Raw genomic sequence first — 15,643 nt, 5'->3', positions numbered from 1 at the left:
TACTTGCGTCCTATTCGGAACATGCCAGGATACATACTTGATCCTTCTTCCTTCTGGGGTGGTGAGCAAAATCGTCTTACTGGCGCAATCGATGTTTCCTCCATACATTGATAGCCAATCCATACCCAGAATCACATCCAAACCTTGCGACTCCAAAATTATCAGATCTGAGGGGAAAACATGCCTACCTATGGTCAATGGCATCTGAAAAACATCCATGGCTTGCCATATACTCTGCTCCGGGTGAGGTTACTAGCATGGGCGTCTTAAGAACTCTAGTGGGCAAATTATACTTATCCACAAATCCCCTTGATATGTATGAGTGTGATGCACTAGTATCAGAAAGTAGGACTGCAGTAAAGGACTTAACCAAAACTTACCTATTACTGCATCTGGTTGGGCTTCAACCTCCTCCATGTTAACGTGGTTCACTTGTCCCCTGTTGAAAGGGTTGGGCTTCTTCCCAGAGCTTCCATTGCCATTTCCATTTTTTGCTTCAGGACATTCATTGGCGTAATGTCCGGTCTTCTGGCACTTGTAGCAAGTAACGTGGTTTAGATCTTTCATAGCGGGTGTTGCCGGGTTGGAACGGTTCTGTCCAGTGCTTCCACCATTACCATTCCCATTCTTGGGGCCACTATGGTTGTGCGTACTTCCTCCATTATGAGTGTGGCCTCCATGGTTATGAACAAGTCCTCCTGAGTTCGGGGTGAAACGGGGTCTCTGATGAGCTCCAGAATTATACTTCCCTTGTCCACTTCCTCTTGCGGCTGTCAATCTGCTGCTGCTTCCCTTCAAGCACGAGAGCTCGATCCACCAACTCCTCGTAGTTATTGAAATTTGCCACCATCAACTGCATGCTCATCTCATCATTCAGTCCTTCCAGAAACTTCTCCTTCTTAGTTGCATTTGTAGCGACGTCATCTGGGGCATAACATGCTAGCTTACTAAATTCATTCACATACTGACCAACAGTGCACCCTCCTTGGCGTAAGTTGCGAAACTCACGCTTCTTCATGGCCATAGCTCCTGCTGAGACATGGGCAGTGTGAAAAGCCTGCTGGAACTGGTCCCATGTCACAGTGTCGATGGGGTAAGTGACTATGAAATTCTCCCACCATGATGCTGCGGGTCCATCAAGCTGATGTGCGGCAAAATGCACTCTCTCCGCATCTGTGCATCCTGCAGTAGTCAACTCCCTTTCAATCTTGCGGAGCCAATCATCTGCAACAATCGGCTCGGTGCTACTGGAGAACACCGGCGGATTCAGCCTAAGAAAATGGGCTAAGTGATCAACTGGTGGTGGTGGTGGTGGGTTGTTGTTGTTGTTCCCCTGGTTCTGATTCTGGACTAGTATCCGCATCAATGCATTCTGCTGCTGGATCAACTGAGTCAGCTCCGGTGGGAAAGCAAACCTATTGTCGCGTCTCGGAGGCATCTGCTGGGTTTAGAAAAGATGAGAAAACAGAATAGAATGAGGTCTAGGGGGAAAACACTACCCATATGCACATGAGACAAACACAAACATTTCACTCAATCAATCAAACAAGGGCATACAATCGGTCTAGAACTATTGTTACAAAAGTGCTTGGACTATACTATATACATGGTGGAATACTACTACTGATATGGTGGTCGACTATAAAAATTGATCGGTCGAAGACTCCATGATACCTGCTCTAGCTTCATCAACATAGTCATCATCGCTATCGTCAGGGCCCAAGTCAGTGTCGTCGATGATGATGTAGTTCTCCGGGCAAGTGGAACTGTCATCTTCTCCTCCTAGCGCGGGATCTCCCATGAAAACTCCAAGCTTCCTTGTCAGGTCGTAATTCTTCTCCACTAGTACGACGATTTCCTCCATATAATCTTCGGGTGTAGCCTTGAGTTCTTCCTCCAGTTCTGTGATCCTTGTCATCGCCTTCTTCAAATCTGTCATGCCTGCGCACATCTGGTTCTCCTGGCGTCGAATGTGCTGGTTTAACTCCTGGATGAAAGAGGCAATCGATCTATCCTTCCTAGTGCTGATCATCTCCCATTGCTCATCTCGGTGCCCACAAATCTGGTAGATTATATCCTTGAGATCATTGTGGTAAACTTCTCCAATGCGTCACATGGTGATGTGAGCTGCCATACTTTTCCTAGACTCCAGGTTGGTGCATCAAAAGAAAACTCTATGGGCTCAGTGACAGGCGTGAATGTCCTTCCTGGAACTTGAACTTGAATCATCCAACGCTCCTCTTCTGGTAAAGTGGCGTTGTAAGTCCCGGTGAAGCTTAGTATTCCGATGTTCAGGTACCTAGTGACTTCCTTCAAGTGGCTTCCAAAAAGGGGTGTCTTCATCCGGTTGTGTGAACTTGATCCTTGCATCCGCCATCCTAAAGAGTAGAAAAAGGAGAGGAGTTAGAAATGAGAAGAGAGTAGTGATCTAGGGCTTTAGCTTAGTGGTCGTGTCCTACAGCCAGCGTGTGCTCTGATACCATCTATGTAGCGACCAGACCTCAAACAGTCTGATCTCTGTGCATAAGTGTCATCGGCCTGGATCGGTAATGCTAACACAACAGAGTATCAATCACGCACTTATTACATTGAATGTCTCAAAAGAGAACTTATTACAATAAATATGGCTTAAGGCTATCTAATACGATAACAGCGGAAGGCTTGGAAGATAAAGTGAGTCCATCAACTCCAACGACATCACTGAGTGAAAGACCACGACCTAAGGCTCCTTACTCGTCATCTGAAAAGTCTGCAACATGGTACGTTGCAGCCCAAAAATGGGTCAGCACATGGAATATGCTGGCAAGGTAACACAAAAGAGTAATGAACAGAATAATGCTATCACTACATGCATATTTGGCTGGTGGAGGCTGTATGGTTAATATGTTTTGTGAAAAGCCAATTTTTCCCTACAACAAAGGAATAAATTTTATTTAACTATCATGGTGGTTGTTGAATATTGAGAATGGTAAACCCCATCTCAATCCCAATTAAAAATAATCATTAACCCCAATCAAATTATATCATTAAGAGTGATGAGATCCACATGATAATCCAAGAACTAGATACTCAAGATGTCCATAACCGGGGACACAGCTAACCATGATTAGTTTGTACACTCTACAGAGGTTTGTGCACTTTTCCCCACAAGACTCGATCCTCCATTGGTTTTCTCGCACTACAAGATGTTTGAGAAATGGATGACCGAGACACAGTCTTTCCAAAGAGGTCCCCTTAACCGATATATAGGCCGGTACACCTACAATCCCCTACATCTGCTAGCACATCATGGAAAGGTTTCTCACAACTTACTCAACTATGCCAGAGCCCATAATGGCATGTGGCTGCACACGGAAGTTTCTAGCGTGAATAATCTTATGATCCCTTTGAGTGTGGGTGACAGTCCATAGGAGAATCACACGGTACCCCGGGATTTCCAAAAATACAGGCAATCACTGGAATTCCCAAGGTGCCACAATCCACCCAGATGTGTATTAAAGTTGCCACCTTAAGTTAACCATTATTTAACAATACTCACATTTGTCATGAATACTCTCAAACCCAATCCACATCTACGAGCATAGCATAGCAATATAAGCGACGTAGAAGTAACTCCCAAGGTTTGATAATAAACAGGTGAATAGGTACTACCTCATCTACTTCCCAACCCACAATTTAATCAGATCATGACCATGCAATGTTTGAGGATTGATCTAATGCAACAAAACAGGGTAGTAAAGAGGTATGATCAAAGTGTTACTTGTCTTGCTGATGATCCGCGAAACCTAGAGACTCGTAGTAGCACGCTTCACACTTCGGGTACTCTATCACAAACAAACAAGCATACAATAAGCAATCAAGCAAGGGCATGGGTAAAACTCAAATAACATATCTAACCAGAAAGTTCAACTTAAGATCTCCGGTTTGCAAAAAGAATCAAATCAAACGAAGCAACACAACTCAAACGGTGAAAGAAACAAGCTTTGTTTACTAATCTGGACTAAAGTCAAATTTTACAGTAGCAAAATCTTGTTTAAGTTGGTTAAACAGAAAGAGGGTTTCGAGACGAAACTCTAGGCGCTTGAATCGCCTGATTCCGATAAACGAGCGAAAAGTTATACTAGAACGAAAATCGGATCAGAAATCGCGATCGAAAATAATCTCGGAAAATCCAAGAAAAAGAAAAATTGACGAACAGGCTAACGAATAAACGTTCGCTGTCTACGGCTAAACTGTGAAAACCGTTCATTAAAACGAATTAACGAACGGTCGTTCGCTAAATAACTAAAACAAATATACCAAACCGGATTAAAAAACGGATCTATGTTTAGAAAAAAAACTGTCGATTCTCTCGCGAAAATCGAGGCGGCGACAGCGGCTACCTCCGGCAAAAGTCCGGCGAACGGCGGCGGTGGCGGGCGGGCTCTGGCGAGGCGGCGCGGGGCGGCGGGTGGCGGCGCGTGGCGGCGGCGAGGCGCGGCGGCGGGGCGCGGTTAGGGTTAGGGTTTGGGCGGTGGCGCGGGTTGGGCTTGGGCGACTCGGGGTGGCTGCTTATAAAGGCCCCCCGGGCGGAGTTCCGCTTGGATACGACCCGGAGTCGGTTTGACTTTTTTTTAAAACAATTCTGACATGCAGAAAAAGAAAGGAAAGAAATACTAAACAGACTCCAAAAATTCCGAAATAAATTTTCCACGTCCTATAAAAATAGGCCGGGCAAGGTGAACATTTATTTGGGCCCAAAATGAAATTTTGAAAAATGCATATTTTTCCTGATTCAAATACAATAGCGATAAAACTCCGAATATAAAAATCATTTTTGAGTTTAATATTAAATCTACGATATTTCTTTATTTTTGAGGAAGTCATTTTATCCTCTCTCTTTTATTTTTATAAAAGAAATATTCATAGAGAAAATAATTAAAATTAAACGATCCTCTTTTCAAAATTCGAGAAAACTCGAATATGAAAATAACGAAATCCCCAACTCTCTCCGTGGGTCCTTGAGTTGCGTAGAATTTCTAGGATCAAACCAAAATGCAATAAAATATGATATGCAATGATGATCTAATGTATAACATTCCAAATTGAAAATTTGGGATGTTACAATATGCATGCATTTGCATATTTATAACCGTGATTCTTTCGAATTGTCCAACGTTATCCATGGACAACCCGAGTATGTGTAGATTGGATTCGTTTTCCCATATGCTCTGCTCCGGATCCGATGCAGAATTTCATCAGTACCTCCTGTTGTTCTCCGGGTACACATCCTCTCTTCTTATTGCCGAGACCTGTATCAAGAGAACAGCGGGGAGGTGCTGCCGAAATTTTGCGTCAGATCCGGAGCAGAGCATGGGAAAACAAACCCAATCTACACATACTCGGGTGGGATTAGGACCTATCTTTACCTATTAGCGTCTAGGTTGCATGGACGTAATAAAACTGACAAACTCCATTAACTGATGGATATGGTTTGCTGAATTATGTATATATTTCTTGTGTGTCCACTAGCTATGCAATATGAGTGATTGTGCGTGGATGTACACCGGTCACACTAGTCAAGAAGGCATGACCGATGAATGGTTAACAAAAACTAAGGGGTTTGTGAGAGCCGCATTTGCAAATTGCGAGAGAGAAAGGTGGTGCCCCTATGTCCGGTTCGACAACTATCATAGGAGGAACGAGCTTGAAATGAGTAAACACCTGCAGAAGTTTGGTTTTACGCCTGGTTATACGGTCTGGACATTTCATGGTGAGTCTGCCCAACTTGCCAGAGTTGAGGTGGTTCGTCGTCGCACCGACAAGCATTGTACCGGGATGGAAGACATGGTGCAAAATTTGATGATGCTCGGGACTCGAAGATGAGATGGAGGAATCTGCAAAGGCCTTCAATGAAATGTTGGAGTCTTCAAAACGTCCTCTCCATGAGCACATTGAGCTTTGTCAGCTGGATGCCATCTCACAAATAATGGCTCTGAAGGCTCAATTCAACTAAGGCAGAGAATGCTATGACGCGATGATGACAGTATTGGATGCTTTCTACCCAAAGGCCATGTACTGCCTGCAAACCTGTACCAGTCAGACAAAATCCTCCGTGCTCTTAAGATGCCCTATAAGAAGATACATGCCTGTGAGAAAGGATGTGCCTTATTTAGGTTTGAGTATGCGGACTTGAACTATTGTCCCATTTCCAAGTCTTCCAGGTATGTTGTGGTAGGCAACGGTATGGGTGAGAAGATGCAGACCAAAATCCCCATTATTCTTCGGTATATGCCAATCGTACCAAGACTTCAACGTCTTTTCATGGTCGAAGAGACAGCCAGACAGATGACATGGCACAAAACGGGCAAAAGAACCAAACTAGATGCATATGGGAATCTGATGATGGTACACACATCGGATGGTGAAGCGTGGAAGCGCTTCGATGACTTACATGAGCAAAAAGCGGTAGATCCAAGGCATCCTCGAGTCGCCATCATCACAGATGGGTTCAATGTGTTTGGTCTGACAGCAGCCCAATACAATTATTGGCCCGTATTTGTCATTCCACTCAATCTCCACCCAGGACAGATTATGCAAAGAAAGAACATTTTCCTGACGTTTGTAATTCCAGGGCCCAACTATTCGGGGAAGAATATGAATGTGTACATGTAGCTGCTTAAGGACGAATTACAAGAAGCTTAGGATAATGGGTTCAAGACATACAACGCCTTTAGCAAAATGAACTTCATAATGCTTGTCTGGTACATGTACTCGACGCATGACTTGCCAACGTATGCGCTATTCGTTGGTTGGTGTGTGCATCGAAGATTCCCGTGCCCCACATACAAGTCAGCTCTTGAGTTTCGTTGGCTTCAGGACGGTCGCAAGTTTTCTTGCTTCGACTTGCATAGACAGTTCCTGGATCCTCGCCATAAGTTCAGGAAAGGCAAGAAGAACTTCATCAAAGGTAGAGTTGTCAAGAACTCTACACCACCTCCGTTGACAGGCCAAGAGACCCTGGATCAGTTAAATGCTCTCGAGCCAGATCCAGAGCGTCCGGGGTATTTCAAGGGGTATAACTCGGAACACGCCTGGACTCACAAGACATGCTTGTGGGATCTGCCTTACTTCAAAGACCTCCTTTGCCCACACAACATCGACGTGATGCACACTGAAAAGAATATCACCGAGGCCCTATTTGGTACATTGTTCGGCATAAAGGGGAAGTCAAAGGATAATACTAAGGCTAGAGTCGATCAAGAGGCGCTATGTGATAGACCGTTACAAAACATGAAAGAACTGAAAGGAAAGCAGAACTGGACGAAGCCAAAGGCATGGTTCAATCTTGGAAGGCCAGCTATGAGGAAAATTATCTTGTGGGTGAAAATGTAGTTGATATTGCCCGATGTGTATGCAACGAATCTAAAGAGGGGAGCGAGTCTTGATAAATTGAAAATATTTGGTCTCAAGAGTCATGATTGGCACAGATGAATTGAGCGGGTAATGCTGGTGATGTTGCGTGGCTTTATTCCTGAGGATGAACGACTAGTACAGGCCGAGCTGAGCTATTTCTTCTGTGTTCTTTGTGCGAAAGAACTGTCGCCTGCCATGCTAGAAGAAATGGAAGAGTTGGCGTCGGAGTTGATCTGCAAGTTAGAGAAGATCTTTCCACCGGGCCTCTTTAATCCAATGCAACACTTGATTTTGCATCTCCCGACCGAGGCACGATTGGTGGGGGGGGGGGGCGTGCAAAATCCTTGGTGCTACGCAAGAGAGAGGATGCAGAAGACGGTTCGAGCAAAATGTAAAAATAAACGTAGAATTGAAGCATCGATGGCCGAGGCATTCATTACTGAGGAGGCGACAAACTTCATGACATCACACTACGAAGCCAAAAATCGTCATTTTCATAATCCGAAGCCTCGGTACAATGCTGGCGACCCTAAAAAGGGTGGATCCAACCTCAACCTATTCAAAGGGAAGCTTGTTGGGGAACGTTGCAGAAAACAAAAATTTTCCTACGGTTTCACCAAGATCCATCTATGAGTTCATCTAGCAACGAGTGATCGGATTGCATCTACATACCTTTGTAGATCACGCACGGAAGCGTTCAAAGAACGTGGATGAGGAAGTCGTACTCGACGTGATCCAAATCACCGGAGATCCTAGCGCCGAACGGACGACACCTCCGCGTTCAACACACGTACGGTCAGCGTGACGTCTCCTCCTTCTTGATCTAGCAAGGGGGAAGGAGAGGTTGATGAAGATCCAGCAGCACGACGGCGTGGTGGTGGATGCAGGGGTCACCGCAGCAGGGCTTCGCCGTTCTACTGCGAGAGGGAGAGGTGTAGCAGGGGAGAGGGAGGCGCCAAGACTCAAGGGTGCCGCTGCCCCTCCCTCCCCCCTTTATATAGGCCCCCTAGGGGGTGCGCTGGCCCTAGGAGATGGGATCTCCTAGGGGGGGGCGGCCAAGGGGTGGAGTGCCCCCCAAGCCAGGTGGGGCGCCCCCCCACCCTAGGGTTCCCAACCCTAGGCGCATGGGGTGGGCCAAGGGGGGCGCACCAGCCCACTATGGGCTGGTTCCCCTCCCCAATTAGCCCATGGGGCCCTCCGGGATGGGTGGCCCCACCCGGTGGACCCCCGGGACCCTTCCGGTGGTCCCGGTACAATACCGGTGACCCCCGAAACTCTCCCGATGGCCGAAACTGCACTTCCTATATATAATTCTTCACCTCCGGAACATTCCAGAACTCCTCGTGACGTCCAGGATCTCATCCGGGACTCCGAACAACTTTCGTGTTACTGCATATTCATATCTCTACAACCCTAGCGTCACCGAACCTTAAGTGTGTAGACCCTACGGGTTTGGGAGACATGTAGACATGACCGAGATGGCTCTCCAGTCAATAACCAACAGCGGGATCTGGATACCCATGATGGCTCCCACATGCTCCTTGATGATCTCATCGGATGAACCACGATGTCGAGGATTCAAGCAACCCCGTATACAATTCCCTTTGTCAATCGGTGCGTTACTTGCCTGAGATTCGATCATCGGTATCCCAATACCTCGTTCAATCTCGTTACCGGCAAGTCACTTTACTCGTACCGTAATGCATGATCCCGTGACCAGACACTTGGTCACTTTGAGCTCATTATGATGATGCATTACCGAGTGGGCCCAGAGATACCTCTCCATCATACGGTGTGACAAATCCCAGTCTTGATCCGTGTCGACCCAACAGACACTTTAGGAGATACCCGTAGTATACCTTTATAGTCACCCAACACTAGTAGAAAACAGGGCTTTGGTCCAGGCCGGGTCAGCCCATTAGTCCCGGTTCAGTCTAGATCCGGGACCAATGTGGGCATTGGTCCCGGTTCGTGAGCCCAGGGGGCCGGCCGGGCCACGTGGGCCATTGGTCCCGGTTCATCTGGACCTTTTGGTCCCGGTTGGTGGGATGAACCGGGACCAATGGGCCTCGCTCCTGGCCCACCACCATTGGTCCCAGTTGGTGGCTTGAACCGGGACCAAAGGCTCCCCTTTAGTCCCGGCTCATGTCACCAACTGGGACCAATGAGGTGCCTATATATACCCCCTCGCGCAAGAGCAGAGCACAGTGCTCTGTTTTTTCTGGCCGAGGGGGAGAGGGCTTTGTGGTGCTCTAGCTCACCTCCTATGCACATGAGGTGTTCGATGGAATGCCCGAGCCACACTACTTAAGCTTTCTCCTCTCGAAGCTCGACCTCCAAGCTCCATTTTCCTCGAGATTTGTCTAGATTTAGCGGTCCGTCACGCCCCGTCCCCGTCTTCACCGCCGTTGATCACCCACGCCGATCTCATCACCGACACCACCGTGGTGAGCCTCTTGTTCTTATCTTCTTTCTGAAAGGAAAAATATTCTTACTTGTATGTTTAGATAGATACTTGTATCATTTTCTTACATTTATTATTGCATCTTATATAGTGCGATGGTTTTGGTATCCGCCCCCGTCGGCCCTCGTCCTATCTATGATTCGGATGTGTTATGTATATTATCTTTATAACTATTAGTTCATTTATTGTTTATGAAAATTATGCCAACCAACGTGACATAGATTTTATTTATCTAGGATGTATGTGAATCAGAAATGCCAACCGACCCTATTGTCGAGAGGTTAAATTTAGTTAAAGAAGAAAACAATTTGTTGAAGGAAAAAATAAAAAAAATTGAGGAGGAGAAGGTGATATTGGAGTTGCATGTTGCGGATGTCGTCGATGATCACAAGATCAAGATGGATGCAATGCGCTTGAAGATTAGAAAGATTAGAAAATATGCCATTCATACCGAGGCTTGGTATCATTATGCCATTGGATCAATTGTTACATTGGTTGCGATTATGATCGCATTTGTTTTCGCATTGAAATGTTTTACATAGTTTCAATGTATGGTTTAATTAATTAGATGCTCTAGAGAGCTATATGTTGTTAGATGAGAACTATGTATGCACTTTGGTTTTAATGTGATGGTGAACTTCTATTAATTTGGACACTTAATTATATATAATGCACGCAGATGAACCGGCAATGGATGTACTGTGACAGACACACTCGCGAGTACATTAAGGGCGTGCATGAGTTTCTCGATGCGGCTGAGGCAAACAAGAAGAATGGTTTTATGTGTTGTCCATGCACTGAATGTGGGAATACGAGGTCTTACTCTAACCGGAAAATCCTTCACTCCCACCTGCTTTACAAGGGTTTCATGCCACACTATAATGTTTGGACGAGGCACGGAGAAATAGGGGTTATGATGGAAGACGACGAAGAAGAAGACTACGATGACAACTATGTGCCCTCTGAATACGGTGATGCTGCAACGGGGGGAGCTGGTGAAGATCAAGAGGAACCAGACGATGTGCCCAATGATGCTGCAACGGGTGAAGCTGCTGAAGATCAAGAGGAACCAGACGATGTGCCCGATGATGATGATCTCCGCCGGGTCATTGTCGATGCAAGGACGCAATGCATTAGTCAAAAGGAGAAGCTGAAGTTCGATCGCATGTTAGAGGATCACAAAAAAGGGTTATACCCCAATTGCGAAGATGGCAACACAAAGCTCGGTACCGTACTGGAATTGCTGCAGTGGAAGGCAGAGAATGCTGTGGCTGACAAAGGATTTGAGAAGCTACTGAAAATATTGAAGAAGAAGCTTCCAAAGGATAACGAATTGCCCGACAGTACATACGCAGCAAAGAAGGTCGTATGCCCTCTAGGATTGGAGGTGGAGAAGATACATGCATGCCCTAATGACTGCATCCTCTACCGCGGTGCATACAAGGATCTGAACGCATGCCCGGTATGCGGTGCATTGCGGTATAAGATCAGACGAGATGACCCTGGTGATGTTGACGGCGAGCCCCCCAGGAAGAGGGTTCCCGCGAAGGTGATGTGGTATGCTCCTATAATACCACGGTTGAAACGTCTGTTCAAAAACGAAGAGCATGCCAAGTTGATGCGATGGCACAGTGAGAACCGAAAGAAAGATGGGAAGTTGAGAGCACCCGCTGACGGGTCGCAGTGGAGAAAAATCGAGAGAAAGTACTGGGATGAGTTTGCAAAGGACCCAAGGAATGTATGGTTTGCTTTAAGCGCGGATGGCATTAATCCTTTCGGGGAGCAGAGCAGCAATCACAGCACCTGGCCCGTGACTCTATGTATGTATAACCTTCCTCCTTGGATGTGCATGAAGCGGAAGTTCATTATGATGCCAGTTCTCATCCAAGGCCCTAAGCAACCTGGCAACGAAATTGATGTGTACCTAAGGCCATTAGTTGAAGAACTTTTACAGCTGTGGAATGAAAACGGTGTACCTACGTGGGATGAGCACAGACAGGAGGAATTTAACCTTAAGGCGTTGCTGTTCATGACCATCAATGATTGGCCCGCTCTCAGTAACGTTTCAGGACAGACAAACAAAGGATACCACGCATGCACGCACTGTTTAGATGACACTGAAAGTATATACCTGGAAAAATGCAGGAAGAATGTGTACCTGGGCCATCGTGATTTCTTCCGACCAACCATCAATGTCGAAAGAAAGGCAAGCATTTCAAAGGCGAGGCAGATCACCGGAAGAAGCTCGCCATGCACACCGGTGATCACGTGCTTGCTATGGTCAATGATTTACACTACGTAATCTTTGGAAAGGGTCCCGGTGGACTAGCTGTTCCGAATGACGCTGAGGGACACACACCCATGTGGAAGACCAGAGATCACTGGCCCGCATTTGTGGCCCACAAGACATCGGAAAAGAGTAAGAAGATGTCGGCGACAAACAAGCAAAATGCTGCGAAGAAGATGCTTCACCATCGCACGGGGTCAGGTGGCTACCTCGTAGCCCGGCCTAAGTGGGCCAAGACTGAGAATGATCTGGTTGATAAAGGGATCAAACCAGAGACAATTAGCTGGCCAGACCGTTGCCAGACTTGGTTCTTCGGGGCTGGCGGAACCTTGGACCCTCTAACAGGGAAGTGCATTTGGACGAACGATCAAATGGGCATACCAGTCAGGAAGCTTAAGCAGTATATCGAAGCAGCGTAGCAAGGGAAGTTCTTTCCAGACAGAGAGAACGACGAGCTCACAATGGCCCTCGGGAATCCTGAGCACCCTGGACGGACACGAGGCACGCCAGGCTCCATTCCGTGGAAGGTTGGGTTTCCGGACGCAGGCGGTTACAAATCCCATGAGAGGAGGAAAAAAGTGCAGCAGACCCAAATGCACGCGCTGCAAGCAAGGGTAGACGCGATAGAGGAACGAGAAGCAAATCGCAACAAAGGTACTGCCGAAGCCTCCCCCGAAGCTACCCCGCCATCTCAGCGCAGAAGCAGCGTGGCTTCCACCGAGCTGCTTCAGCCGGAGCATGCCTTGATGGCTCCTGCCAGCTATCCCGTGGATGCTATCACGGAGTCTCAAAATTGCCACCTTATGACGCAATGGATGAATTTGAAGGTCAAGGCGGCTGTTGGCTCTGTTTATCCTACTGAACCCGGCGCAACTTTTCTCTGCCGGCCGATTCCAGAAGGATATGCTAGGGTGATGGTGGATGAAATAACGGAGGGATATGAGGACCTCTAGCTTGACCACCCTACCGGTGAAGGGGAGACTCGGCTGGGGTCTGCTCTGAAGACTCCATGCCTATGGCGGAAGGAGATGATCAACCTTCCGAACTGGACGCCTCCGCCTCCTCCTCCTCCTCCTTCTCCGGCGAGTCAGGGCACTCCGCCTCCTCCACCGCCTCCTCCTCCGGCGAGTGACGATCAGGGCCCTCGGCCGGCTCCTTCTCCGGCGCGTGGCGGCACTTCGCGTCCTTCTCCGCCTGTGCCGACGCGCCCGAGCAGCCAGCCTCCTCCTTCTCCGCCTCGTCAGCAAGGGCGGAAGAGACCTGCCGCCGCTCCAGCTGCTCTGGCGCGTCGTAGTCCTTCTCCTCCGCCTCGTAAGCAAGTAAAGAAGACAACCGCTCCGTCTGCTCGGTCGGCGTCTAGCAGTACAACCAGAGGCGGGAGGACATACAGATTCGGTCCTTCTCTGAAGACTCCAGAGAAGTTACCATATGAGAGGACCCCGGAGGAGAACGCCGAGATCGCGCGAACCGAAGTGGATGACTGGTTTCAAGGGTTGAGAGCAAAGAGACATCCACCTCCGGAGGAGAATGTAGATCCGATGAAAGTGAAGCGCACTCTGGCTGCCCTGGCAAAACCACCCAAGTCTCCGCCGAAAGGCAACTATGAGCGCATTATTGCAAAGACATGGGCCGAGGCGGAGCGGTCGGGAAGTACAGTCAGTGATCAAAGGCTGAAAGAACGACGGGCAGCTGGGAAACAAATTGCCCAGCTCGGCGAACAAGCGAAGCAATCGTGCCCCCCCCCTCAAGGTGCCTAGCGACATCGTCGATCCGAGGATGGTGCCCGGTTATGGCAATGTTGACGATTACCTGCCCGACGATGTACATTATGATACCATGGAGGTGCAGATACACAGATACGAGTACGGGAAGCCTCTCGTCAAAGATGAAAAATCTTTAACTACGATGATGCGAAGATTACATGATTGGTACTTGAAAATCTGCAGAGAGTCTGGGGGAGGAGTACTTTGTATGCGAGAGTTAAACCGGAGCATGACCTCGTTGGAATTGAACTGTTGCCTATTCCATTTGAGGAGTTCTATCAGTTTTTCAATCAATTGGCCCTCGATAAAACAACGATCACCTGCTACTGTCTGTAAGTACTATTACTTCTGTCATTAAGTCTCTCTATATAGCTCATCTCTTTCATTGCATGTATTTATAATTATCCTCACTATATTATGCAGAATGAAGATCGCCGAATTGAAGAAAAGAAAAATCGGTGATATTGGGTTCATTAACACATATCTCATAGATGCAACTAAGGTTCAACATCGTCCCGGAGATACCGAGGCCAACTTGCTACGATCATTCAAAAAAATGAAAACAAAGATATAATACTCTTTCCTTACAACTTCAAGTGAGTGTTACTGTCTTTTGCATATTCGGTTTCCCTTATATATTAGTCCAGGTTATAGTAATGTAATTGATGAGTTATGCATGCGTGTGCAGTTTCCACTATATTCTCCTAGAGATTAGGCTTGAGCAGGGAGTAGTAACTGTCTTGGACTCTAAACGAAAAGATCCCTAGGAGTATGCGGACATGGCTGAAATCCTCAAGAAGTAAGTTAAATCGATCATTATCCACCATATCAGCAACTTTGTTCATTTCCTGATATCAAGTAATTGTTTTCTTTGTCCGGCAGGGTTTGGAGAAAATTCATCAGAACAGTTCCGGGACTGCTGAAGGAGCTGGAATTTAGACACCTGAAAGTAAGTACTATAGTAGCATGTTCCGCGCATCTCCTAGTGATTCAAGCGCTAGTTTCATCAATACCATTTAGCATTCTTGCTTATCAATTTGATTGACCTCTATTTCTTGTAAAGTGGTTGTGGCAGGAAAAAGGGAATGATTTCTGTGGATACTACGTCTGCGAGTCCATCCGCCACACGACCTGTGAGCGGGGCGGGTACTCTGACGAACAATATGGAGTACGTAAATAACAACGTTCACAATTTTATTTTATTACCATCATTTTTATTGAGTTTCATTCATTCATATATATATATATGTATTGACCCCGTTCTTCAAATTAGATGTTTCGGAAGCGGGATGAACTCCTAGCACCAGCTCGCATGCGAGCAATTCAAGAGGAATTGGCGGCATTCTTTCTTGACCAAGTGATCGCTGAAGACGGAGAATACTATGTGGACCATGAGTCCGTATGATTATATTTGTAAGAGATAATTATTGTATATATGTAGCCGGTAGTGTCGGATAGGTATACGAGAACTTGTTGTTCGACCAATCTCTCGGAGAAGGAGAGGTGGTCGATATCACTTCTCTCTGTATGCATATATGTTCATGACGATCTTCTATTTCCTTTGTTTGCTTACTAGCTAACTAGCGTGTCTAGTCCTCTCTATACGTATGTATAGTACGTAGCGTCGACCAAGCACGGACGTAAGAGAGGACACTTCTCTCTATTAATTATAGCTAGCTAACACAATATATGAAACACCTAAATTAACCCCCCAAAACCCCCAAACCCCCCCCC

Source organism: Triticum dicoccoides, chromosome 1A (assembly GCF_002162155.2).
Source record: "Triticum dicoccoides isolate Atlit2015 ecotype Zavitan chromosome 1A, WEW_v2.0, whole genome shotgun sequence".
NCBI lineage: Eukaryota > Viridiplantae > Streptophyta > Magnoliopsida > Poales > Poaceae > Triticum > Triticum dicoccoides.
The sequence above is the reverse complement of the archived record's forward strand: the minus strand, read 5'-3'. Positions refer to the sequence as shown.